This window comes from Ambystoma mexicanum, chromosome 12 (genome assembly GCF_040938575.1).
Source record: "Ambystoma mexicanum isolate Mex_15411 chromosome 12, UKY_AmexF1_1, whole genome shotgun sequence".
In the NCBI taxonomy this organism is placed as follows: domain Eukaryota; kingdom Metazoa; phylum Chordata; class Amphibia; order Caudata; family Ambystomatidae; genus Ambystoma; species Ambystoma mexicanum.
Genome location: NC_090936.1, coordinates 513,405,545 through 513,433,081, shown reverse-complemented (window position 1 = coordinate 513,433,081; position 27,537 = coordinate 513,405,545). Strand labels below are relative to the sequence as shown.

At 43.4% G+C, this 27,537-nt stretch overlaps 1 protein-coding gene across 5 annotated transcripts in view; it reads right to left on the bottom strand.

The window, feature by feature from the left end:
* PRDM4 (PR/SET domain 4) overlaps window positions 1-27,537 on the bottom strand; it is a 617,560-nt gene that overhangs the window by 307,325 nt on the left and 282,698 nt on the right. The window lies entirely within an intron of this gene.

Here is a 27,537-nt window from a genome sequence, read left to right as displayed (position 1 = left end):
TTCTTGATTAGACAATTATTAATTTAACAGTCAGTTTGAATAAGCCTTCTTCAGAAGGGGCAATATATAGTAACACACAAATATACTCCAAAATAAATCAGCAAGTACCCATTTGGGATGGCTGGCACACAACTTCCTACACCCTCAGGTGACTTAAATAGCTTGGACACTGTGGACATTAATCTATCACTGGTACATTTAGAGCATTACTTAGAGGAGTGGCAAAGAAAAGAGGTTTTCAGAATAAAACAAGAGATCACACACATATTTTGAAGCAGGTAAGTGCTTTTGAACCCCCAAATGCAAAGTCAGTTAACCCTTTCCTGGAAGGAATGTGAAACACACAAGCAGAGGAGAGAAGAGTCATTCAGGGAGCCAGGCCAGCCAAAGTCAATTGGGCAAACATCAAGGTGAGCTGAAGTACTTCTTGCAGGTAAGTAAAAGTCTTGCACAATGTTTTAGAAGTCTTTGTAGAAAAAGTAGAATCAATGTAGGGCCACAAGCGGTTAGGCTTGTGAGGGGTAGAAGATGCAAGAAACTCTACAGAAGCAACCAAGACAGATCTCAACTGAGATCAAGTAAGGCTACAGCAACAAGAGGTAAATTCTCTAAGACTGTACAGTATCTTTGATTAGAAGAAATGGTTCCATCTGGCTTCTCTTCCCGTGCAGCTCTGCAGATCCTGTTGTTCCTGGGCCTCTGGCAAAGGGACGGGCATTGGCAGCAAAGGACAAACTTCTATTCAGTGGCACTTTGCGGTTTCAGCTCCTCGCGTCTCAAGCAAATAGAACCACTGCGGTTCTCGGATACCACTTTGGACTTTCCTCGCATCTGGGGTCAAGCGCTCTATTGAGGTGGCTCAGGCTTGGTCAGCCCTGCTTCCTGGGAGTCCAGAGGATCTTCCTGCGGCTCGGGTCAAAACAACGCACTCGATCTGGTGTTCCCCTCCCTGGCACTTCGGTTCCAGCAGCAGCAGAAGTACAGCCAGCTTCGAGAGGATGTCCAGACGGGCTTACTTTGGAATTGATTGGTCCCACCAACACAAGGGGAGAAGTCGTCCTTGCAGGGCTTCTCTAGTCGAGGCAAATTCGGAGCTTCAGCACAGCAGCAGGGCTTCACCGGGAAACCAATGGTCCAGGAGTTGCAGCAGGCGTCTCTTCCAAGTTCTTCTTCGGATTCCTTCGGCCAGTGGTCAACTCTGCCTTCCCAGTCAAAAAGCCTTGCCTTTTATGCAGGTTTATCCCATTCATTCCAGCCTAGCTGTCAATCACACAGCAGAGTGGCTGTCCTTGCCGGTCAGCCAGCCGGCCAATCACCTCTGTTCGAATTCCTGTACCCAATAGGTTTAAACACTGAGTTTCGGCACCTCCCTCACTTCCTGGAGTCAGAGGCGGGCTTCACTCGTGAATCCCACCAAAGACAAAACAAACAAAGGGACCAAACATGGTTTGGCGCACAGAGTAATTCTCAAGAAGGACCGCTCCAGCAAGAAATGGCGAAAAAAGAAGACTGGGGCCATTCTGACAAAAATGGCACTCATGGGTGCTGTACTGCAGCTGCAAACACAACCCACGGTAGAAAGACACAATGGTAGTTAAAAGTAAACCACTGCCACCAGCAATTATTTGCAGAAAGGGTAATATAAAAATGTTACATGAGACACTATACTAAGGGGATACTAAGTAACCCCTCCAGCACCCGATTGTAAGATAGTGTGTGCTGGGTCTAGAAAGTCACAAATATAAGTAAAGTCAATTTCACTTCACTGCTCTTGGAAACAGTAGTTTATCCAAGGGAAGGTATTTAAACCTTTGGGAAATCGGAAAGAATTCCCTGTGCCACTGCACTGAAGGTGCTGTGTGCCGCAATGTAAAAAGATGCCTATGGAGTTTGTCAGACTGCACAAACCAAAAGAAAAACAGTTAAAATCACAGAAAAATACATGAGAGAGTGGGAAAAGGTCCCACTATCTCCAAGTTAAAAATCAAAAAGTCCTAGATTCCAGCAAAATTGCTGGGGGTCTCTAAGGCAGAGGGGAATTGGAACATTTCTGAGAATTCTCCCTAACATCCAACAAACACAATGAGCCATATTACTGGTTAGGAAAGATATCTCTTTTTGCAACTTTCACTTCATAGTTTCTATGGACCCCTCAGTCTTTTTTGCTTTTGAGCATGTTCTGACTTTTTGCGCGAAGTTAAGCCTTCAGCATTACTTCCCCCTGCCTTTTGCTCATTTGTTATGGGTAATGATCAGTCCTTCAGGCTATCAGTACTGAGAAAAACTAGGTTTCCCTTTTTTAATATCTTTCATCTTTAGTAACTTTAACATTGCACACAGAATCACGGCAATAGGGATACATTAGTATCCCACTAGCCTTTTACACTTGGCATTTTTGGTTACTTTAATATACGCGTAAAGACAAGCTTGTGGCAGCAGATCTATTTTTATGATTTTGTAGGTATAAAAACAGTTGTGCAATGCCAAACTCATTGTTTGGGAGTTTTTCACAAGTTGCCGTCTGTGATAGAACTCGCAAAATCCCACCTTAGGTGACAGGGTTGTACCACATAGGTTTAGCTTGAACAACCCAAAGGTTTGGTAGCCATGACTGAGCAGCCAGGCTTAGTAGCCAGGCTTAGTCTAGGAGGGAGAAGGGCTGCAGTGAGGCACACAGTACTTAGAGAATATACTTCAAGGAAACACGGACACACTAGAAGATATGTACAAATAGTGATTTATTTTATATACACTAAGGCTTTAGAAGTAAATCAAGTCAGTACTATTCACACAGTAATATCACAATAGAATAAAAGGTAGCCCACTTTAAATCAGGATAAAGCAACAAAAAGTGAGAGAAACTACTGATACAGAGTCAGCATACCTTAGATCAACTCTTATAACTTCAGTTAACCTCTATGTAACAAATCTTCAGAAGTCCATCTCTATACTAGGTGATTCTCACCGAGTCAAGGGGACACGTGGGGTCTAGTGACCAAGGGCTGAGGCAGAAAGAAGCAGGTAAGCAGCAGACAGAGCAGTCTATCGAGGTTTCTTCAGGTATGCAGTAACTAATTATCGGTGTCCAGTCAATGCGTTGAATACATTGTTACGAACTGCGATAGTTTTGAACCAAAAGGACAGAAAAAAAAATATTTGAATGCCTTTTTTTAAATGTATTTTTTTTTGCCTTCGTATAGGAAAAAAATATGCGTTTCCCCCCCAAAAACAGGGGTTTTGGGGGGACCCCCTCCCCCCAAAAAACAAAAAAAAACGTGCATTCAAATATTTTTTTTCTGGTTCTTTTGATTCAAAACTATTGCATTCGATCCTTTTGTATTCAAACCTTTCGCTATAAACCAATTTATCAAGTTAGGACCCAATGGGTGGTTCACCCCAATGAGACTCAGGGTAGCCTGGAGAGGGGTGCAAATAACGGCTTAGCTGCAGCCCTCCAAGAAAACAAGAACAATGCAGCGAGATTGTTAGGCGAGATTGTATGCACCCTTTGGGTGCACTACAATAACCCTGACCTTCTGGCAATAGGAACCCAACCTTTGGTATAAGTCTGTACTACACAGGTTGGTCGCGTGTTGAGCAGCCAGGCTTTTCTCAAGAGGGGTCAATGTGAGCTGTAGGGGAGTTGCACAGAGATTCACAGTGTCAAGTATTCAAATAAACTCTTACACACAAGGTTTCTTGATTAAACAATTTTTAATTTATGTATCAGTCAGTTAGGGTAAGCATTCTACAGAAGGGAGCAATATAAAGCAACACACAAATATACTTAAAAAATACACACTCTTAGTTTTTGAAATCAGCAATTACCCATTTGGGATGACACACAGACACTACCTACACCCTGGGGTGACTTCAATAGCTAGGGTGCTGTTGGCATTAATATATTAATGTTGCATTTAGAGTATTCTTGAGAGTAATGTTAAAGAGAAGGGAGTTCAGAATAAAACAAGTATTCACAGTTATTCTTAAATAGGTAAGTACTTTCAAAACAACCCCCTAATGCAAAGCCAGTTAACCCTTTCCTGGTAGGAAGGCAAAACACATAAGCAGAAGAGAGAAGAGTCATGCAGGGAGCCAGGCCAGCCAATGTTACGTTCGCAAAAGTCAAGTACTTCTTGCAGGCAAGTAGAACATCTTTTCCAATGTTTAAAAAGTCTTGGTAGAATAGAAGAAATCAAAGTAGGGCCACGAGCTGGTTAGGCTTGTGAGGTAAAGAAGCTGTAAGCAACTCTACAAGAGCAACCGAGACAAGTCTCCAGCGAGGACAAGCAAGGTAGCACAACAAGAGGTAAGTTCTCTCAGACTTTACAGTACCTTTAGGTTGAAGAAAAGTGCAGCAGATGACTTCTGTTCCTGTGCAGCTTTGCCGATCCTGGTGTTCCTGGGTCTCAGTCGTGGGGACAAGAGGGAGGACTTCTGGGGACTCCTGCACTGCAATGGGATGGTCACCGCTCGCAACCGGCAGTCTTCAAACAAGTGGCTGTTCGGTGTTTCAACTCCTTGCGTCTACCACAAATAGCAACACCGCGGTTCCTGGCTGTCGAGATAGGCTTTCCTTGCTTCTGGTGTCCCGCACTCTGTTGAGGGGGCTCAGGCTTGGTCAGACCTGCTTCCTGGGAGTCGGAGGATCTCCCTGGAGCTCTTCTCCAGCTTAAAAGCAACGCATACAATCTGGTATTCCTCTCCGTGGCGTTTCGTTTTCCAGCAGCAACTCTGTGGAAAGTCAACCAGCTCAGAGAGAATGTCCAGGTGGCTTACTTTGGAGTTGATTGGTCCCACCAACTCAAGGGGAGAAGTCATCCTTGCAGGGGGCTCCTCTGTCAATACGAATTTGGAGTTTCAGCCCAGAGAAGGTATTTTAACCTTTCGGAAATCTGGAAGATTTCCCTGTGCCACTGCACTGAAGGTGTCATGTGACACAATGTAAAAGTTTGCCTATGGAGTTCGTCAGAATCCACAACCAAAATAAACACAGTGTTAAAAAAAATCACATTAAAATACATGAGACAGTGGGAAAAAGTGTCTCACTCTCTCCAGTTTAAAAAAAATCAAGTCCTCAAAATCCAGCAAAGATGCTGGGGGTCTCTAAGGTGGAGGGAATTAGCACATTTCTGAGACTTTTCCCTAACAGTTACTGTGGCTGAGCAGCCAAGCTTTGCTCAAGAGGGGTCAATGTGAGCAGTAGGGGAGTTACACAGAGATTCACAGTGACAAGTATCCAAATAAACACTTACACTCAAGGTTTCTTGATTAAACCATTATTAATTTAACAGTCAGTTTGAATAAGCCTTCTTCAGAAGGGGCAATATATATTAACACAAATACACTTAGAAATTCACACTCTTAGGTTCTCTAAATCAGTAAGTACCCATTTGGGATGGCACACAGACACTTCCTACACCCTCAGGTGACTTAAATAGCTAGGACACTGTGGACATTAATATATCACTTGTACATTTAGAGCAGTACTTAGCTGAGTGTCAAAGAAAAGAGGTTCAGAATAAAACAACAGATAACACAAATATTCTGAAGCAGGCAAGTACTTTTGAACCCCCCAATGCAAAGTAAGTTAATCCTTTCCTGGAAGGAAGGTAAGAGGCAGAGGAGAGAAGAGTCATTCAGGGAGCCAGGCCAGCCAAAGTCAATTTGGCAAAAGTCTAGGTGAGCTGAAGCACTTCTTGCAGGTAAGTAAAAGTCTTGCACAATGTTTTAGAAGTCTTTGTAGAAAAAGTAGAATCAATGTAGGGCCACAAGCTGTTAGGCTTGTGAGGGGTAGAAGATGCAAGCAACTCTACAGAAGCTACCAAGACAAGTCTCTGAGATCAAGTAAGGCTACAACAACAAGAGGTAAGTTCTCTAAGACTGTACAGTATCTTGGTTAGAAGAAATGGTTCGAGCTGGCTTCTGTTCCTGTGCAGCTCTGCAAATCCTGATGTTCCTGGGCCTCAGTCATGGGGACAAGAGGAAGGATGTCTGGGGACTCCTGCTCTGCAATGGGACGGTCAGCGGCAGCACGGACAAACCTCTATTCAGTGCCACTTTGCGGTTTCAGCTCCTCGCGTTTTAGCAAATAGCACCACCGCAGACTCTCGGATACCACTCTGGACTTTCCCCGCATCTGGGCTCCAGCACTCTATTGAGGTGCCTCAAGCTCGGTCAGTCCTGCTTACTGGGAGTCCGGAGGATCTTCCACAAGCTCATGTCCGACTCAAAAGCAACGCACTCAATCTGGTGTTCCTCTCCCTGGCACTTCGGTTCCAGCAGCAGCAGAAGTACAGCCAGTTTCGAGAGGATAACCAGACGGGCTTACTTTGGAGTTGATTGGTACCACCAACTCAAGGGGAGAAGTCGTTCTTGCCGGGTTTCTCTAGTCGAGGCGAATTCGGAGCTTCAGCACAGCAGCAGGGCTTCACCGGGCAAACCAACGGTCCAGGAGTTGCAGCAGGCGTCTCTTCCAAGTTCTTCTTCGGATTCCATTGTCCAGTGGTCGACTCTGCCTTCAAAGCAAAAAAGCCTCGCCTTTTAAGCAGGTTTCTCCCATTAATTCCAGCCAAGCTGTCAATTACACAGCAGGGTGGCTGTCCTTGCCGGACAGCCAGCCGGCCAATCACCTTTGGGTGCATTTCTGTAACCAAGGGGATTAAGCAGAGTGCGTTTTAGGCACCTCCCTCACTTCCTGTCCCTGCCAGAAATACTGGAGCCAGAGGCAGGCTTCACTCGTGAATCCCGCCAAAGACAAAACGAACAAAGGGACCAAACATGGTTTGGCACGCAGAGTAAATCTCAACAAGGACTGTTCCAGCAAGAAATGGCAAAAAAAGACGACCGGGGCCATTTTGACAAAAATGGCACCCACGGGTGCTGTACTGCAGCTGCAAATGCAGCCCGCTGTAAAAACACACAACTGTAGTGAAAAGTAAACCACTGCCACCAGCCATTAATTGTTGAAAGGGTAACGAGTTTGTCAGACTCTAACAACCAAAAGAAAGACAACAGAATTAAAAGTACAAAGTCCCAAAGTTCACAAAAAGAGCTGGGGGTCTCTAAGGAGGGAGGAATTAAACACCAAAAATGGAAATTCTCCCATACATGTGCCAACCCTGTTTTTCTTTCGACTGGGCTGGTGGGACCAACTAGCCTTAAAACGAGCTTCAGTTTGGCACAACCCCCGACTTGCTGTGACTTTCCAAGGCTGCAGAATCCCAATGCCCAGGGACCTCTGACCATCATCAAGGGCATTGTCTTCGGAAGTGTGAATCCGGCCAAACCTTTGTGGGCATGCAGAGGACCCTATAGAAGCAGGAAATCTTCACCCAGAGTCCCCTCACCAAAGTCCAGAACCGAGGGATCAAGTAACTTCCAAACAGAGCTGTTCGTTCTTTGGCGCTTAGAAAAAGGCACCAAAACCACAAAAGGCGACTGAATCAAGGAGGATCCATTGCTGCCGAGTCCCTCTCTCGAGTGCTGATGTAGGAGCCCGCCAGACGTCCTCCCTTTCATCACCACGACCAAGGACCAGGAACAAGGGTCTGCTACACTGCAACAGGAAGGCATCCAGCTGGAACCAATTCTTCAATTCTCAGGTATTGTGGAACCTTGGGGTACATGTACCATTTACCAATTGTGGTGCTTCCTAATGGGGAGTACCATTTTAAACCCATTTGAGTTGACAACTGGCCTCTCAGCTTTGTGCTTCTTCAAGGTAGCTTCTCTTGAGATTCTGTGATTTTCTACTGAACTACCGACTATTTTAAAAACATTTTCTAAGAAGAGCGCATCAGAACTGTGAACTAGCCCCATTGACTTTGGCTGTCCTGGCTCCCTAAAGGCCCTCTTCTGAACCTATTGGCTTTGGAAGTGCTTCCTCTCTCACAGGTTTTGATTGTTGAACACTATTATTGCTGGGATAAAATACTGCCTACATCCCTCTGGGAGAATCTACCTGCGTTTCTACTTAAGAAGTATGTTCTGATCAGACTAACATTTCCCTACTTGAAACTCAATATTGTAATGGTGATCACAAATCAGTGTTATTACTGTCCTCAAATGACATCACTCAGTGTGCTGGAATATGTATAACATAAGAGAAGTTTACTCACCTACTTTATTGATCTTGTTGAATTGAATCCTAACTTTGGGATTAACGTTACTATTAGTTGCGGCTTTTTAAAGATTGTCTAATTATCCTTGTGTGTATATAGATATGTATACTAAAACTTTAAGGTGTGTCAGTGTTTACTTGGATACCTGTATTTACTAATTTCATTGTACAGCTCTACAGCGCACATTACCCCTCTTAAGATAAGCCTGGCTGCTCAGTCACTCTACCAACTTGTGTGGTATAGGCCTATATTAAAAGATGGGTTACCTAAAACCAAGAGCTAAGTCTTGTAAAGCCCCACACCAGTTGGACTCTACGAATTCTTACCCAACAGCCCTTAGTTGGACTTTAGAAAAACTGTCATAACATTGTGCACATTCAGGGAACCTTCTCCAAAGTGCCTGAACCATTTTTATTAACGAAAGCTTGCTACTTACTTGTAACTGAAGAATCCTCTGGAACTTTGGCTTTTCTACAGCTGTGCCTCACCTGCTTTCTCCTCCTATCTGACTTTTAAGAACTCGTACATCGATTGAGATGAACCGCTAAAGCCTTTAAACCTCTGAAAAGTATTTCAAGTCTTAAAAAGTGCTTACCTGCTATTGTTGCTGTTCATTCATTTTATTCTTGCAACAGAATATTCTGAGTTACTATTAGAGAGAGTAGTTTTATTTACCTTTTAATTGCATTCTTCAACCGTATAAGGTTTACATTGTGGTTTACTCACCTGAATTAATGCATTTGTTTTCTATTGTGTTTAATAGCTTTGAAATAGTAGTTAACTATCTGAAGATTTAGCTTTGCCTTGTGTATATATAAAATACATTCCTATTTTCATATAACAAGTGTGTAAGTGTTTCTTTGGGCCTATGTATATTCTAAGTTCTCTATACTGCCCTATAGCTCACATCTCCCTCCTAAGGTAAGCCTGGCTGCTATGCCATACTACCAAAACCTTGAGGGGTACAAGCCTGTACTAGAAGTTGGAGCAGTGTATACCAAGCGGATAGTTTTGTAAAGTCCTACCACAGGTCGACTTTAAAAAAACTCTCCGACAACTATTACCTCGAAATCACTCTTGGGGGCTGACAATACTGAAATTAGTTAGGTACTGGCAAATGTGACCGGTTAATTCTGTTGTCCAGGATCAGAGACTAAGAGGTGAAGCTGGGATCTGAGCCCAATGTACAATTTCTGCACTAGACCAAGCATTTTTACAGTTCTTGTCAAAGTGCAAATGCATGAATGTTTGAATTTCATAACTAAAAGAATACCCTGTTTTGTAGAGCTGACCTGGAAAGTACACATTATCGCATAACCCAATGCTAAACTATGATTCCTATTTTGGGATTCTAGGGCCACTTTCTGGGACTCATCTGTGTTTTGCTTTTTCCATTGTCATGTTCTTCCTAAACGTTTTTTTTGGTGGAAAGGAGGGACTTCTCCTGAAGTCTCTCTGCCATTTTGCCCCTATTTATCCATTATGAAGGTATGTGGTATTGCGTACCCTGTGATGTGGTCCGTTTCTTTGCCCTAGCTTGATTGGGTCACTATAAATTGGTTTTAGGCAATGGGTATGTGGTAGCAGCGCTTTAATTTCGGCTTCACCAAGGATGCAAACCATTATACTGAATTGGTAGCCCAATACACCTTTTTGGTAGACATTGGGGTACCACTTGCCTTTATATTCTGCTGCCGGCATTTAGTTTTAAAGGCCTTTACTTTGTCTAGATGACGACATGGTAGGCTCAAAATGGCTTTTCTGACCATGCAGGCTCTTTGTGAGCCCATCATGCCCCAAATGGTTTAGGCTAGTTGTGAGGAACTCATGGTGGCAACAGTAAAGAGACAAGTGATCACAGTTCAATCAAGGGTGTTTATTAAACTGTATACAAGTTAGACAAACGCCTTATCTAAACCTACATCTAAGATGGGAGCAAGCATCGACCATCAAATGAAAATAAGGCAGTCCTAGAGGCGTTGTATCAAAATAAAAAGGGCCTATACTAAAAAACCTATTGCCAAACCCTACAACTAATGAAAATAAGGGTTTGGGATGATTTTCAAGAAAGGAAAGAAGTGCCCGAAAATAATATGTCAGGATGCAGTAGCCTGGAACTCCCTTCCTCATGTTTTGAGCACAGGGTAAGATGGGAGCTTGGAGCACAGAAAACACTCAAGTTTTCTCAGCACAAGTCGACAGATCCAGTTGCAGCTGTCAGGACCGGCGATGGCCAAGTCTTGTTTCCCTTGAAAGTCTCTGGTCTTCGTGGGCCTGACTTACTTAATAACAAAATGAAAGTTTGTGTCCACGGTTCACGTTGGGTAATCGCTTCACCCCTGGCTCCCCCTCTTCCAGGCGCAGACTCCTCTTTACTTTCAACCTCCCTCTGCCAGGTTCACTATGGCTTTTCCTCTCACTTCTCTTAATGTCCTTTTAAACAGTTCCAGTGGACATCCCTCGGCTGGGTTCACCTTTGTAAACACAATGTTTCCTGGGACTTTAGACCTAGCCCCTTTCTGATTGTACTGGTAAATTTTTGTTACAAAAGCAAGTTAACTTTAATGGCTGGTGGCATTGAAACTCATGACTTTTTGTCATTACTCCTCGCAGTCTGTCAAATCAGCCGCGGTTAATGCACAGGAGGGTCACCAGTCTGCTAGAATGGTGGGCTCCTTTTTTCACCATTTCCCGTGTGCTTGTTGTTTCTTAGGTCTTCTTCTGCCGTCCTGGGTTAAAGTTTGTCTTTGGTAGGAATCCTTTGTATTCCCCGCCGAGGCTCCAGAGTGTCTGAAGGCAAGAAGCTAGGAAGGTGTACAAAACTCTGCAGCCCTTTGCCTTCGATCGTGCATGAAAGGAACCAGTTGACACTGGGTGGTTGGCTATCATGATTGGCTTTCCCTTTCTGTAAACTGCAGCAAGAGTTTGCAGAAGGTACGCTGTAGTTCCCGATAAATACTCTGATCCTGGAAGCTGCTGACAAGTCGACCACTGGAACCAAATCCAAAGAGGAAGATGAAGAAAAGACAGCTGTGACAAATTCCAGCGACCAGAGAGCCTGCTGTTTAATGAGAGCCTGTTTTAACCCTTTCTTCCAAGTGGCCTCGGCGTCCCGAAAACTAGGACTCCTACCAAGAGGCTTGTGAGATCCATTAGTCCCGTGAAGACATGCATTTTGAGTTATCCCTCAACGAGCTGCAACCTTGCTGAGCTGCAAACCGTCAATACCCAGGGACCTCGAGCCGGTGCGCGATCCTCTGAAGTCCTATTCACGCCGAAACCTTGGTGGACACCTGCTGAACCTCCAGAGACACTATTCGAATCCCTGAAGTCCCCTCACCAGATTGCAGGACCGAGAGTGTGACAGGAATCCGACCAGCAATATTCGTTCATCAGGTACCTGTAAGCGGGCGCCAAATATGCAGAGCCATTAGAAGCCATAAAAAAATACTTTGTTGGCACCCTCCCCTGTCGACTGTTGCTGCCAGTTTCCCTTCAGTGTCCATTTCTTTACACACCACACCAAGTATCCAAGGACCTGGTGCTGTGCTGCTTCAGGAAGACAACCATCTCCAAGCTCCTCTTCAAAGCTAAGGTACTGCGTTTGCTTGGGTAATAATTAACTAAAATCTTGCGTCGATTCTGTGTGGCTGAGTGGGCGAGTCGTGTGTCGAGTTTGCCAATACCATTTGCCCAGGCCTAATGCTGGAACGCATATCGGGAGTTTTCCGTGAAGTCCCTGAAAACTTTCATTTAACTCTGTAGTGAATAATTACTTGTCTGAGGAGATATCCTCTGGAACTCTCGACTTTCTTGCAACTGAACCCTATCCTGACCTGCCTACAAGCTGGCTCCTAGACCACTAGGGTCTGTCTTCTGCCTGTGAAAAAACTTGAGCTCTAGAATCGGGAAGGACTTTAAAAGACGGGGCTTCGGTCTTGAAATTCTAACAAGTGTGAAAAGTGCTTACTTGCTAAATTGGTGTGGTAACGATCTCTGTAATAGTATACGTTACAAAAGGTCCTGAAGTGTATAGATACTTGCCTTTAGTGTTTCACTCTTCTTAAAATAAATAGTGTTGGTACAGTTTTATTATTCTTTATTGAATGAGTGCTACCCCAAAAATAAAAATAAAAAAAATAAAGTGTCTTTTTTTAATGTAAGCTGCGGAGCTGTGGCCAGCTTTCTTGTTCATGTGGCTCTTTGCTTCTGGAGTGGCTAGCTTTCTTGTTCAGGCTTCTTAAAAAAAATAATAAAAAAAAACTTTTAAAAAAACAGTGGTTCCACAAGTCTAACACTTTCAGCAGTGACCCTAAAGAAAGAACAGGAATTCCAAATGTGTCTTTCTGGAATGCTATACAATAATTGCTAGACTAATTAAAGGTTTATTTCAGGCCCACTTCAGGAGGTGAGTCACTGATTTAATCTGTTCTTAAACACCTCAACTCAGTCGAAGGAAACAACCATTTTTTGACAAGCTCGAGACTCGCTTCTGGAAGCGGGTATTACATTTGCCTAAAAGTACTCCTTCTGCTATTTTACAGTATAAATTGGGGCTACTGTCATTGTATGTTCAAGTACTGTGGAAAATGTGCTGTTTGTTGAGAAAATGTTTAATGTGAAGCAATGCAAATAACATTCTAAGTGTTCTTGCTGCATATTTATTAACATTCAAACATGGTTTTCCGAGGCAATGGCAAAATGTCATATTAGATGCCCTTGCTGATGCAAATATATCGATTGAGCTCTTAACTGCAAATCCAATAAGAACTAAAAATAAACTGTACCAAAACAATTGGATTGGGACACAAAATAGATGTAGCTCACATGTAGATTTTGATATTGCATTATTTGGACACAAGAGATGTCATTCTATGCCTGACTATCTAGAAAAGAGTCCATCTTAATACATTAGAACTCAGTGCTTGAGATTTAGATTAAATCTCTGGCCGACGAATGATATATTGGCAAGGAGAGGATATAGATCGATAAGGATATGAATTTTTGTCGATTTTACAATAACAAAGATCTGAGAGAAACATTGCAGCAGCACATAGTTGTGGATTGTCCAGCTTTATTGTTGGTGCGTAATGTCTTTAGTACGCCAATTAATTCATATTGTCCGCTAACTTTAAGTGAGATCTGGCAGAAGATTTTTAATTCCCCAAGAATAAACAGACAAAATTGCTCTAGTTCACGTTTTGAGCTTTGTACTCAAAGCTGAATATAAGTAATGTTTTCTTTTTTGCTATTATACTATCAGTTTGGAACCAGGTTTTTTTTTTTTTAAATGTATGGTAAACAAGGGATATTCGTTTTTAATTCTCAGGTCTTTCTGTGATTGATAATTGTGGATTTCAGCTCAATCATAAGTTTTTTTTAATAGGTCATTCATTCTGTCCTTTTGGAAATATTTGTTGTGGGAAATAGAATATTTTGCTAATAAGAATTGTATCAAACATATGAAATATTTGTGAAATACGATTGAATTATATTTAAGTTTTAATGTACAAGATTTTATGATGATGGCAATCTTTGTATAATTTTGAAAGGTTGAAATATGATCGAACAATCAAAAAATACAAGAAAAAGAAAATACAAAAAACAGGGGTCCACAAGTCTAACACTTTCAGCAGTGACCCTAAAGAAAGAATAGGAATTTCAAATGTGTCTTTCTGGAATTCTACACAATAATTGCTAGACTAATTAAAGGTTTATTTCAGGCACACTTCAAGGGCAGAGTCACTGATTTAATCTGTTCTTAAACACCTCAACTCAGCCTTTCATCCTTCTGCGGCCGATAAATGAGTACCAACACAGGTTGGGCAGTAGTGTATGTATATTTGTTCTATATAAAGCGCTTAAGCGTAAGTGCTATATAATAAACACATTTTCATTTCACCATGGACGTCCGCTTGCATTCACAGTAATTTGGTAATATGGGCCTATACACACTGATCTTAACGATACATATGTCGATCCATTCTTGCATGAAATGTATATCACATTATAGTGATATCGAAACCATATTTTTCATAGAGTACTGAGGAACAATGCTATGTGATGCTACTTCCTGTTTTGTCAAGGGGTGAAAGGTTGTGTTCCATCGCTTCCTGCAGTATAATTTTGGTTTGAGGGCAAATTACATCACTTCCTGTGATGTTAGAGGTCAAGGGTTGTGTGATGTTTCTTCCGCTACCGTGGCATTTTGGGGAAATTATATTCCTGCCAATAGTGTTTACCTACCTTGAATAGCTGTTGCTCTTAAAGTGTACCATTGCGTTTTGCTTCCCCTAATCTGCTTTAGTGCACATCTAAAACACTCAGAGTTATCATTTATCCTTGAACTGCCGATTGCCTTTCTTAAAAGTCGGCTAGAGTTCTTACTTACCTTAGAACTGTATTCTACACTTCTGAAAAGTATCCTTGGTATAACTCGCTATTAGGTAGCGGATGGTCCATTTACCAATAGGTTATACTGATCTTGAATTGATGTTGCCCGTCTTAAACTGTAATGTTGGGTTATGCTTTCCCAGAATTGCTTTACTCCACTTCTAAAAGTTTCACTAGGTTCTTACTTGTCCATGAGTAGATTAAGGCCGCTCTAGAAAGTATAGGAGTTAAGTTACCTCCTCTAAACTGTGCTCTTAAAAGTAACATTGGTGTTGTAACTGTATCCATTCGTAATAAGTTAGATATGCTGCAAGATATACTTGTAACAGTGTTGGTCTAATTAGGTGATTCTATAACTGAATAACACTATGTTATGACCAATGGGCTCTGCTGCCCTTGAACTACTGATGGTATTCTAAAAGTGTAACTACTGTGATTTTACTCCCTGCTAGGAAAGATTTCTTAATTGTGGGTAATTTTCCTTCCATGTGGCAACCGCTAAACTTTTTGCTGTTGTTTTCACCATGATCTAGACTTTGCCAGAGAAGTGCAGCCTTCTGCCGCACTCCTCTGGGCTTTCGCTCCATTCTTACGGGGAAACTGACCCGCTCTTAAGACAGTCAGTACCAGGAAACGCTGTTTTCCTTAGTTTCTTTATCAGGTTGCAGCTTTCACGCAACATGGCACAAGAGGGCACTGTAAGCTAAGTTACTGCTCTCTTGGGTCTCTAGTCTTCGACAGGCCCTAGATACTCTCTTTGGATTGTAAATGAACGGTGCAAGTGAATCACGGACGGGATTGGTGGCAGCAATCGTTTCTTGTGTTTTTGAGCTCCTTTTGGCGTTTTAAGTGCGTTTCTCGCGCTTAGCCCAAAATCGTGGCCTGGCTCCCAAAATGGCCAGACCACGAGGCTCTTTGTCCTGTCCGCTGACCGTCTTGCCCCCTTCACCTCCCCCAGGTCGAGCCGGCCCGGGGCCTTCCTTATTTGGGCATGTACTTTCCCGCGAAACACAGATGCTTTTGCGGGCTTCTACAGGCCTGGTGTGTGCCTCCAGGATGGGGGCTGGGATGTCTGGTCCCAATACACATCCTGAGCGCCAGAGTGTCTAGGGTGGTGTGAATGCCTGCGACCCCAGTGGTCCGTGATGAGGTCCACAGATGGTGTGAGTGTTTTATGAGCGGATCTCCCATTGGGTCCCCTCCGTTTTGGCGCGAAGGGAACTGTGGATAAGAGGGGGCTGGAAACGCCACTACCAGGTCGATCCCCTGAACAAAGGAATACAGGAGCCAAGTATCCTGCAACCACGAGGCTGAACCGAGGAATCGCTGGTGACCCGCTGAAGGACTACTCCTCTGCACTGCTGTCGCTTGGTGAAACCCTTTCTACCTCGGATCGAACGAGAAGGCCTGTACTGGTACTTCGACCCTTGGAATAGTGGGAACAACTATTCTCGGCATCTTCACCATCTCCTGCACGTAAGCCTTCGGAAGTGTCTTTGGCTCATCCAGCAGACTGACCAGCCTACCCAGGAGTCTTACTCTGTAACCGCTGTCAGGTTGTGTTGTATTACGAGTCCTTGTCACTCTCACACGATTCGTACACTTGGCATTCCCAGGTCTGACGTGAGGAGTGTACATTTGGCTGGAATACACACGGCCGCTCCGTTGCCCTAATGTGGTAACAAACTGTGCGGGTTCACTGCGTTTGGGACATCAACTCAACTTCTGCTGCTGCGGAATCTACACGACGACGAGACGTCCCCGGCTCCTATCTGAACCTGCCAGCACTGAAACTGACGCAGAGAAGCCTGGGTCTGCTTGCATCGGGGACCGGTGAGTAGCATCGCCAGGAACTGGTCGCCTTCCTGCAGGAGCCCATAGCTTTTCCCCGCTGTGTCTAACAGCACGCCTTTCCGTACTCGCGCTCTGCTTCTGCCCCCAGTGGAGGCTGCGCTTGAGTTGCGGAGCTCTGTTCATCTTCATTTGTTCACCGAACTAAACTGCCCGATTCCCTCGAAGAGACTCCCCTTTTTGCCCGTTGGCACCAGCGTGTGCAGGTACTTTTGAGCACAAGGCTCCACTCTTCGTAGGGTTTGGACTTCCTTTTAGTTAGGTGCCTCTGAAGGCGGACTGGGTCTAATTATTATTCGCACTGCCTGTTTCACTCCCCATCTAGGTGGACTACACATTTCGTGCGTCTAACTCGTTAGACTCGTTTGTATATATATTGTATTGGTTTGGTATGTGTTGGTTTACTTGAGTTTTATTGTGATTTCTCGCTACGGTCAATGTTACAAAGGCCTTGTAATAAATGTGTATATATTTTTAATATAACACCTGTTTTGAGTAATTTGTAAGCGTCCTTGCTTTGGGTGCTCATTGCGGGCTTTCAGTCACCCTCACCCCTCTTGAGACCTAGTCTTGACTGCCGCAATCGCTACCCTGATTGGTCTGGCTTGTCCAGAGGTTACCCTGTTCCAAGAAACTAGGCTGGCCTTCTGAACCTCTGCGCCTCCAGGACAGAGTTCAGAAATCCGTCTTAACACTCCCCAATACTAATGCCATTCTGAATGTGTATCTTTAGGTTTGTTTCACCTTGAACTACTGATTGCTATTCTTAACAAGGATACACTTTGGGTGGTATACCAGAAGTATTACATTGTTTTTTTTATAATTGTGTTTATAAGATATGTGCTAGATTTATCTTGACCTACATGTATTTATAATACATTATTATTTTTTACAATACATAGTGTTTGTTTTTCTTTGGACCATATGTATGCTACAATGTCTGTGTACTAAGCCACTGCCCTCTCTTTCCTCCTAAAATAAGCTTGGCTGCTATGTCCGTGCTGCCACATTCTCAGGTGTTACAGTCTTATACTAAGAGTGGAGTTTTGTACTGCCAAAGATATGGTTTTATGAAGCCATTAATTGGACTTTAGAAAAACTGTCCTAACAGTAAGCGTTTATAAACTTTCATTGTAGGATTTATTTTTACCGTAATAAAGTACTGATTGAATGTCTAATTTCATCCAAAGCTTCACACAGGGTTCACTACATAGCAAATAGCTGAGGGTTCTACGGGTGCCAATAAAAGGAAAGTTGCAAAAAGAAAAATAATTTCTAGCACCAACCATAACATTTTTATATTACAGGGAAGCTGCACTATTATCAATGCCCACCTGACAAGATTGCATAAATAATAAAATATGCAAAAGGTCGAAAGACATTAGATGCACTTTTAAATCGGGGAATATATTTGGTTGAATCAAAATAGCTTACATTTTTCATAAAATTGAACTACACTATGTATAAACCTCATGCAACTTAGAAACTAATAGACAATAACACTGAACATTACTAGGTGTTCATGTAAATAAAAACAAAAAAAAAAACAATCTAACTCCAAATTCTACTGAAGTTGTAGAGAAAAATCGGTAGAAGCTGTAAACTGGAGAATTGAACAATGGATTGTTATTTGGATCCATCTAAGGAATTCTATTGGAAATATCGTACAAGTAATCGGAAAAGTCTAAACTACATTATTATACATATCGACAGTGTTAGGACAATCTTTCTGAAGATCAACTAAGGGCTTAGTAAAACCATTCAATTGAGACCGTACACAACTCCACTTCTTAGTATAAGGCTGTACCACCTGAGTATACGGTAGGGTATCTTAGGAGGGAGAGAGGGATGTAGGAAGGTACAAAGAACTTGTAGTATGCCAAAGGCTCAATAGAAACACTGACAACCAGAAATATTAGGTTTATTATAAATACAAGTTAGGCCAGGATACATCTTGGGCGGTAAGTACTTGGTCATAGAATTATAAACACAATATAAAAACACAACAGAATGCTTTAAAGTACACAGACCAAAGCATAAACATGGTTTAGAAAACGAACAGTATGTCTAGGCAAGTCAGACCTTATCAAACACGTTTAGTATAGGACACACCTATGCATGGGGGGTACAAAAGTTACTTTCGGATTAATTTCAGCAATATGGGGGTAGTAGATCCTAGCAGTTGTGCAGTGACACTCAGTTGGGGAACCACTTAGTAAACCAACCTGCAAGTATACTTTTCTTAATAGTGGAACACTCATTCAAGGAACAGTAGAAACCTCTAACCACATTCAGGATAACAGACTATTATACTAGGTGAGTAAGACCTTTTGGTGTAGTATACAATTACAGTTGCTTTTCGGATCAGTGGAACACAGGTTAAAGTAAGCAAGAACGCTTTACACTAATTTAGGATTGCACCAGGCAGACCAAGGTCAGCTACACCTACAGAAACACTTTTTAAGAACGGCACACAGCTATTCTAGGCAGGTAAAACACCTAATGTTGTAATATACTATTAGAGTTGTTTTTCAGGTCAGTGGGACAAATACTAAGGTATGCAATATCTTTCTAACTTATTTGAGGATAGCCCAAAGCAGACCAAGGTAAGTAAACCTCATATACTTTTTAAAGGAGATATCAGCAACTTAAAAGTAGGTATACAGCTAAGACTGCTTTAGCATATGTATGAAACAGACCACGGAACGCAAAACCCAATGTTACACTATAAGAATGATCAATGTTATTCCAGGTAGGTAAAACCCACATCCAATTTAGTTTAGACAGGCTATACAGCACGTTAGGAGAAGCAAGAACTAGTTGGTGAACTTACACACTAGTATTTTGGGAAGAGGCAAAACCAATTCACAGTTCAGTAAAATAACCTTACATATACTTTTCAGAATGGCACAACACACATTCAAGTTAATTAAGAACTTTTGAAACTGCTCACTCTCAGAGTTACAGTTACCAACCAACTCATTTACAAACAAGTACAGTTTTAAACACTTGTTCTCTTTTTTTAGGCAACAGGCCCAACCCTTAGAAAGACGTTCCCTTATTCTTGGAACATGAGTGTTCTCAGTGGCAGAATGGGGGTGTGACTAGCTCTAGTATCCAACAGACAGTTCTGGAAGGGACAGAACTTGCAAATGTCAGAGTTCCTAAGGAAGACTGTTCAAACAGGTAAGTATTACACTTAGAGAGGTTGAAAGGGTCCAGGGACTTCTGAGAAGACACCCTAGGACGATTCCAGCAGTGGGTGTGGGTGAACTGGATGAGAGGACTCCCAATCATAAGAAACCCCCCCAAAGCTACACAGGAATCACAAAGGCTTAAGGTTGGTAAATACCCCAGCCAACATAGTACCTCAGCACGGAATAAGAGTTGCAGCGGGGGAGACTTCAGGATCTGCAGCCAAAAACCTGGTCGATGGATTCCTTTGTCAAGAAGACAGGACTTTGGAATGCATTTTGCAGCAAGGATCAACGGGTAAGGCTCCAGGCAAGAGTTCCTTCGTGGCTGGATGTGGCTCTGTGGCATTGGCACCCTTTTCATGAGCCAGAAGACTGAATATCGCTGGTCGCATTCTCATCACTTGCAAGGTACAGCACTCTGGTGAGGGGACTCTTCAGACTCTATTCACATCTCTGGAGATCCAGCAGGATGCCACCAAAGTTGAAGCTCAATTCAGAAGACAGTGCGCCACACACTGGCTCGAGGGCCCAGGGTATTGCAGCCCTGCAAGGTTGCAGCACGAGGTGTAATACCGCAAAATACAGGTGTCCTCGACTCTAGTTTATCCCACCAGGCTCTTGGTCGGGGGTGCCGTTTTTGGAGTCCTCAGGTCGCTTGGAAGGAAGGGTAACAGCAGGCTCCGGTTACACAGCAGGCTCTCTGTTTGCTGGAAATTATCTCAGCTGCGGTTTCTTCACCTTCCTCTTCGGATTCAGGTCCAGTGGTCGACTACCTCTTCAGCTTCCAGGATCAGACTTTTATGCAGGAACCCAGCCAATCAAACAGATGTGCAACATTCGAATTTGGGGGAAGGGAGGAGGAGGTTCGGCAGTCCTTTCAGAACAGCTAGCCTCCCAGTTTGAACTGGATTCTCGCAGGCAGGCTTGAAGACAAAGTATTGCTGAGTTTTGGACTCCTCCCTCGCTTCCTGCCTTCACTGACACTCTGGAGACTGGGTGGGTTTACTGAGGTCTCCTGCTGAAGATAAAAATCACACAAAGGAATGTCCTTCCCTGGAGGGCAAGAGAAAGACCAAGAAGCGCGAACATGAAAGAAAAAAAAAAGAAGACCGGGGGCCATTTTGGTAAAATGGGCACCCCCATGGGTGCCTTTAGCGCAGCTGTTAAGACAGCTTGTGGTAAAGGTGCACCGAATTAGTAAAATGGGCACTGCCACCAGCCATTTAAGGTAAGTCCCTGTTAAAGAATTGTTACAGCGCTAGTGAGAGGATACATTGCATCTCCCCAGAACTCCACATAAGGCGGGGTGTGCTGGTTTCAACTAACAAAATGTAGAAGGGATAGAAATATCCGTTCTACCCTTTGGAACTGTAGTTCTCACAAGGTTAGCCAGAGAAAGTAAAAGGGGAGGCCAAAGGGCAACTCTAACAATAAAAAGGTATATACCAAACGTTTTCAAAGAGGATAACATTAAAATGACACTATGGAGAGTCTTAGAAAGGACACCAAACAAAAGAGTAAAATGAACTGGGAGTGTGGAAAAAGGTTCCCACTCACTGAGGAATGGGGAAAAATAATCTATCAGTCCAGCAAAAAGTTCTGGGTTTCTCACAAGTGAGGTAGATTTACCTCTAAAGTTAAAATCTTACCTAACAGACTGGATGTGAATTACAATATTCAATTTGAGACACCATTCATATACAGAACACGATATACACCATATGAAAATAGAGGAATTAGTCAGTTTCTCAAATAAGAATAATATCTGAAGGATACATGTTAAGGAACCGCAAGTGGATGTTGGGGAAAGTTTTTCTTTTGCAACTTTCCCTCCATGGTTTTATATGGAACCCCCATTCTTTTTATTTTTAATCCTTGTTAGGGAGAATTATCACCCAGGTGCTAAATTCCCTCTACCTTAGAGCCCTCCAGCTCTTTTGCTATATTTTGGGACTTTGAACTTTTCATTTTCAATGTGTTTTACTTTTGTGTTCTTTGGATATGGAGTTTTTAGACAAACTCCATAGGCATCCTCTTTTTCTTGTGCGTCACCCAGCACCTTCAGTGCAGTGGCACAGGGATGTCTTACAGACTTCCCAAGGTTTAAATACCTTCTCTGGGACCGACTACTGTTGATGTTAAGTTAAATTGACTTTGCTAGTCTTTTTAAATCAATAGAGCCAGCACACACTATTGCTGGAGTGGTTGCCTACCACCCCCTTTGTCTAAACACTCATGTAACTGTCAAATGTTACCCTTTCCTCTTGAAATGGCTGGTGGGCGTAGTTTTAGAACAAACTACCATGATTTTTCCCAACCGCGGACACCGGTAGCTAAAAATCGGGTCAGCCATTTTTTCCAATATGGCGCCCAAGACCCCTCTGTAAAAACAGACACCAGTCATCTTTTTTTGCTGTTTCTTTTAGGAAAGGTCCTTCTAGTGTTTGTCTCTGCGCGCCAAACCAGGTTTGGTCCCTTTGTTCGATGGCATTTGGCAGGCTTCATTGCTGTCTGGGGTGGACAGGATGTGAGGGAGTTGCATGAAACTCCCTGTGCTCAGTCTCCTAGGAGACCTGAATGCACTCTGGCGTGATCGGCTGGCTGACTGTCCGGCAAGGACAGCCACCCTGCTGGGTGAGTGACAGGTAGGCTGTAATGAATGGGAGAAAACTGTTTAAAAGCAGGTCTCTGGCACTTGGAAAGCAGAGTTGACCACTGGAACGAAAGAACCGAAGACGAGCTGAAGGAAGACCACTGTTGTAACTTCTGGACCGTTGGTTTGCCCGGTGAAGCCCTGCTGCAGGTCCGAAATGCCTGAAACTCCCTCGACAGAGAATCCCTTCAAGGACAACTTCTCCCCTTGAGCTGGTGGGAACAACCAACTCGCAAGCCACCTGGACACCGTCTCTATACTGGTCAAATTTTATTCAGAATGCTGTTGAAAACCAAATAGCCAATGAGAAGGATACCAGTTTGTGGATTTGAAGGGACTCACACCTTATAACCAACGTTTAGCCAAGCTTGTGGCTTCTTCCCTGGGCAGTGCAGGAACCTCCTAACGTCCTCCTTGTCCCCACGACTGAAGCTCAGGAACAGCGAGATCTGCAGGAACTGCCAGGAACAACTGCCTCAGCTACAGCTTTTCTTCATCCATAAAGTACTGTGCAAAAGTGGTGTGGAAATCCTTTCTGCCGCGGTGAACGTTTGTGAAACTTTCCCAACTTTACAGTCTTGTTCGCTCCTAAAACAACATATAACTCTTTTTCTGGCAAACTACTTCTAAGAACATAGGCAAAGACTTAACCATTTACTACCAGAACTGTGCTATGCTATCCAACACACTGAACCATTGACTTTATCTAGGCCTATTGAATTGAGTTGCCTCTTGTAGTGAACTGAAACTATTTGCCCTGCCTATGAATGTAATTGTGTTTTGATTCTTATAACCTTTGTCTTTCTACCCCTTTTGAAAGTTACGGAAGTGCCATTTTGCTCCCACTTCAGGGGAGCCTAACTTGTTCAGAAATGTATTGGTTGTGTACTGTAGTGTATTATAGTGTGATATTGAGCTGCTTCTTGCTTGTGGAATGTTATCTAACTAAATGTGTAAATAAATGTATATTCTTTTACCAAGAAACCTGGAGTAAGTGTTTGTTTGAACTACTGTGATTTCAAGTCCTTTGTGTAACATCTTGTACTGCTCACATCCCTTTTGAGATGAGTCTGGCTGCTCAGCCACTGCTACCACATAACTTTGTGTTACGGGCTTGTACCAAAGGTGAGATTTTGCCTACACGTGTAGTCTTAATTGTATGTAGTGTTCCCAAGGGTACTGCATGTAATTCTGCCCAACAATCCTGCCCTTACAATAGCTTCACTTCCCTTTTTCTCATTTGTTATGGGGAAAACGATTAGTCCTGTACACTGTCAGCACAGCACTGAATTCTTGGATTTTTACATTGTACACAGCACCTTCCAGTGCAGTCCTATGACGATACTTTTGTATCCCCTTATCTTTTACACCTGGAATATTTGGTTACTTTTATATGTGCCTAAAGAAAAGCTGGTGGCAGCAGTTACATTTTTACCATTTTTGCTTCACCTGGATTTCACAGAGTTGGTGCTGATCATCTGCAAGGGTCGTCAATGAGCTAAGGACTTGGCTCCAATGATTATATGTCTATAGGCTGCAGTCACCCCCCCCTTTTATCTAAGATTTGGGTAGGGAGCGTGCCCAAGCCCACTGCCAGATGCTGTTTCAGTTTTATGTGTAATCCCCTCTCCTACTGAAACCCCCAGCACTTTTTGCTGGACATCTGGACCTTTTCCATGTTCTCTTGAATGAGGGGAGGCTTCTTCCCCATATTCATTCTTTCATTGATCATGGAAACCCTGTTCTTGTGTTTTACTTTATTTTATGGAGTCATGCTTTCCGTCATACCTTTTTTAGGCATCTGTGTTTCACATTTTGCAGCACACAGCACCCTATTTGCAGTGTTGCTGGGAGCCCTTTGGGCTCTCCTTTTTATATTCTGTTAAAATGCCTTAAGAACGACTGTTCTCAAGGTTAGGATACTTTTTATCCTTAGCTTTTCCTTGTGAGAGATCAGCACACACCACCCTATGTGGAGTGCTGAGGGGTTATCTAGTATCAACTTCCTCTCAGCTCTTGTAACATTTCTGTTACAGTAACAACCCTATAGTTATGACCGGTGGCAGTGGATGTGTTCTACCGACTTGTGTGCTATTTTGTATTCACAGCTGCGGCTATGGACAGGGGATCACCTTTGTTGAAACATGGAGGCCCTTTTCTTTTTCTGCCATTTCTTGTGTGGTTTCTCTTTCTTGGTCCTTCCACCATACTGGGAGTGGGAGGTCCTGATTTGAGTTTTATCTTCAGTGGGAACCCTTTGTTTAGCCAGCCGAGGCTCCAGTGCGCCTGCGAGGACAGGAAGCATCGGAGGATCCTGAATTTCTCTTCTGGTGTGACTGAAAAGAATCCGTTTCCACCGAGGGGCTGGTTGTCCTAATTTCTTTAAACTGCTGGGAAAGTTGCAGAGGATGAGTGTGAAATCCTGATAACAAGTCGACCACTGGAAAAGAAGATCCGAAGTGGACTAGAGAAGCCTGCAGCCCCTTCCATTAACCGCAAAGAGACCACTGTTGTTGTGACCGAGTTCTTAAAATCGACAGAGGAGCTCTGAAGAGGATGACTTCTTCCCTTTGGCTGGTGGAACCAACTAGCCATGAGACGACCTGCAAAACGAGCAATCCCCCGATGCGCTGTGACCCTCCTGGGCTACAAACCGTCAATACCACGGGACCTCTGACCCAATTGCAGTGCATCGTCTTCCCGTGAACTAATCCTCACAGCACTTTGGTGAGCTTCAGTTGGACATCGAGAGACAACACTCCCTTCCTCAAAGTCCCCTCACCAGAGTGCAGGACCGAAGAATCGAGGTAGATTGACTGGGCGTTAAACATTCCTACTTGGAGCTTGCAAAAAGGTGCCAAAACTGCAGACCAACGTGGGAGTATGAAGAATTCCTTGCTGAGAGTCCTTTCTCTCGAGTGCTGCTGCAACATCCCTTCCAGAGTCACTCCTTTCATAACCACAACCAAGGAACAGGAGACCGGGTACACTGCTGTTGCACGGTGAAAGAATCCAGCTGCGTCTCCATCACTCCTCAGGTGCTGTGGGGCTCGGGTAATACTTCCCTCAAGCCATTTCATCGCTCCTGTTACTGGAGTGCTGATTCGTAATGCTTGCGCACCTGTAGGGAGCCCTTTCCAAGGTCCCCAGATAACATTTTGACCAACAAAAGTATTCTACTGATTTATAATCAAAGTACAGAACTTTACCTAGTCTGCTGCTGTGTCTAACCTGCATTCACTCCAAACTGACTCTGAAGAACTCACAACTAGTTAGGGACGATCTGCTAAAAGCCCTGCAGATCTTGAAAAGTATTATGAGCCTTATGCCTATAACAGAACATTTTCTGTGTGACTATAATTATGGAGTTTACTTACCATTGAACTGTGCTCATAACCTGTACATTTCATTATTACTGGAATACTCCCCTGAAGTTTTGCTGATGATTTCTATTGTGCTGATTAGTTTAAATAGTACTTACCTACCTGCAAATGATTTTGCCTTGTGTATATACAATAAATGTCTATTTTACTATAACTGCAATTTTGTGAGAGTTTCTTTGGGCCTTTGTATTGTGTATTGTGCTCACTGTACTTACCTGCAGCTCACATTTTCCTCCTAAAACAAACTTGGCTGCTCTGCCATTCTACCAAACCTTTGGGTAGTACAGATGTGTACTAAGAGTTGGGGCCTGTATACCAGGGATAGTTTTATAGCGTCTCACCTGTTGGTAAACCTTAGGAAAACTCCTCCAACACCCACCAATGGTAAGGATCTGCACCATTCAAACTAGCAACGCCTATCCAGCCCTGGATAGCCACTGGCCACAATATCTGCCCAGAAACAGACTTGCTTGCCGTGATGTATACTGTGACCAGTTAGTCCTCAAACTCCATATCCAAGCTCCCACACAAACAGCCCTTTTGCCCGTCAAAGGAGCAGCTTTCCTGTGAAAGGGCATTCCATATTTGGAATATCCTGACCTGAGAAGGCCAAAGAACAAATATGGCCAAAGGACCAGTGAAAACCTCATGGCATGGCCATCTTAGGGTGCTAACCACCCTTAGTAGCCATTTGTGGTAAATGCAAAAGTGCACGAGTTAAAGTTACTGTTAAGATGGATTTCAATAACCTGGCCTGGTGGACAGATTTTAGGAGACCACCTTAGTTACAGTGAACAGGGGAAGTCAGAGGTTAGCCAAAACCCAATCAAGGTAGCAATGGAGAGCAGTAAAGGCTGTTTTCAGGAGTGTGAGAGTGGGGCCAGGGGTCCACAATGAATCCACACAGTGAAGCACACAATAATTCAATTTAGACAGTAATGTATAAAACTACAGTATTTATTATTGGTGTTGCTAGGGTGAATTCTCAGGAATGTGCTAATTCCTCTCTACCTTAGAGATCCCCAGCACTTTTGCTGGACTCTAGGACTTAATTTTTAACCTGGAGGGAGTGAGGCCTTTTTCCCCACGCTCACATGTATTTTTTCTGTGATTTAAACTATGTGGTTCTTTTGGTTTTTGAATCTGACAAACTCCATACGTATCTTTTTGCATTGTGTCACACAGCACCTTCAGTGCAGTGGCACAGGGAAGTCTCAGATTTTCCAAGGTTTAAATACCTTATTCTTGGATTAACTACTGTTTTCAAGAGCAGTGAAGTGAAATAGACTTTACTTACATTGTATCTTTCTAGACCCAGCACACCCTATTTTACAATAGGGTGCTGGTGGGGTTACTTGGTATCCCCTTGGTCTAGTTTCTCATATAACATTTTTATATTACCTTTATACAATTAATGGCTGGTGGCAGTGGTTTACTTTTTACTACCGTGATGTGTTTTTACCGCAGGCTGCGTTCGCAGCTGCAGTGAAGCACCCATGGGTGCCATTTTCATCAAAATGGCCCGGCCTTCCTTTTTTGCCATTTCCTGTTGTTTAGGTCCTTCTTGAGATTTACTCTGCAAGCTAAACCAGGTTCGGTTCCTTTGTTCCTTTTGTCTTTGGCGGGCTTCACGAGTGAAACCCGCCTCTGACTCCAGAGTGTCTGGTTGGGGCAAGAAGTGAGGGAGGTGCCCGAAACTCCCTGTGCTTAGTCTCCTAGGAGACAGGAATGCACTCTTATGTGATTGGCCGGCTGGCTGTCCGGCAAGGACAGCCACCCTGCTGGGTGACTGACAGCTAGGCTGGAATGAATGGAAGAAACCTGCATAAAAGGTGAGGCTTTTTGGCTTGGAAGGCAGAGTCAACCACAGGATGAAGGAATCTGAAGAAGAACTTGGAAGAGACGCCTGCTGCAACTCCTGGACCGTTGGTTTGCCC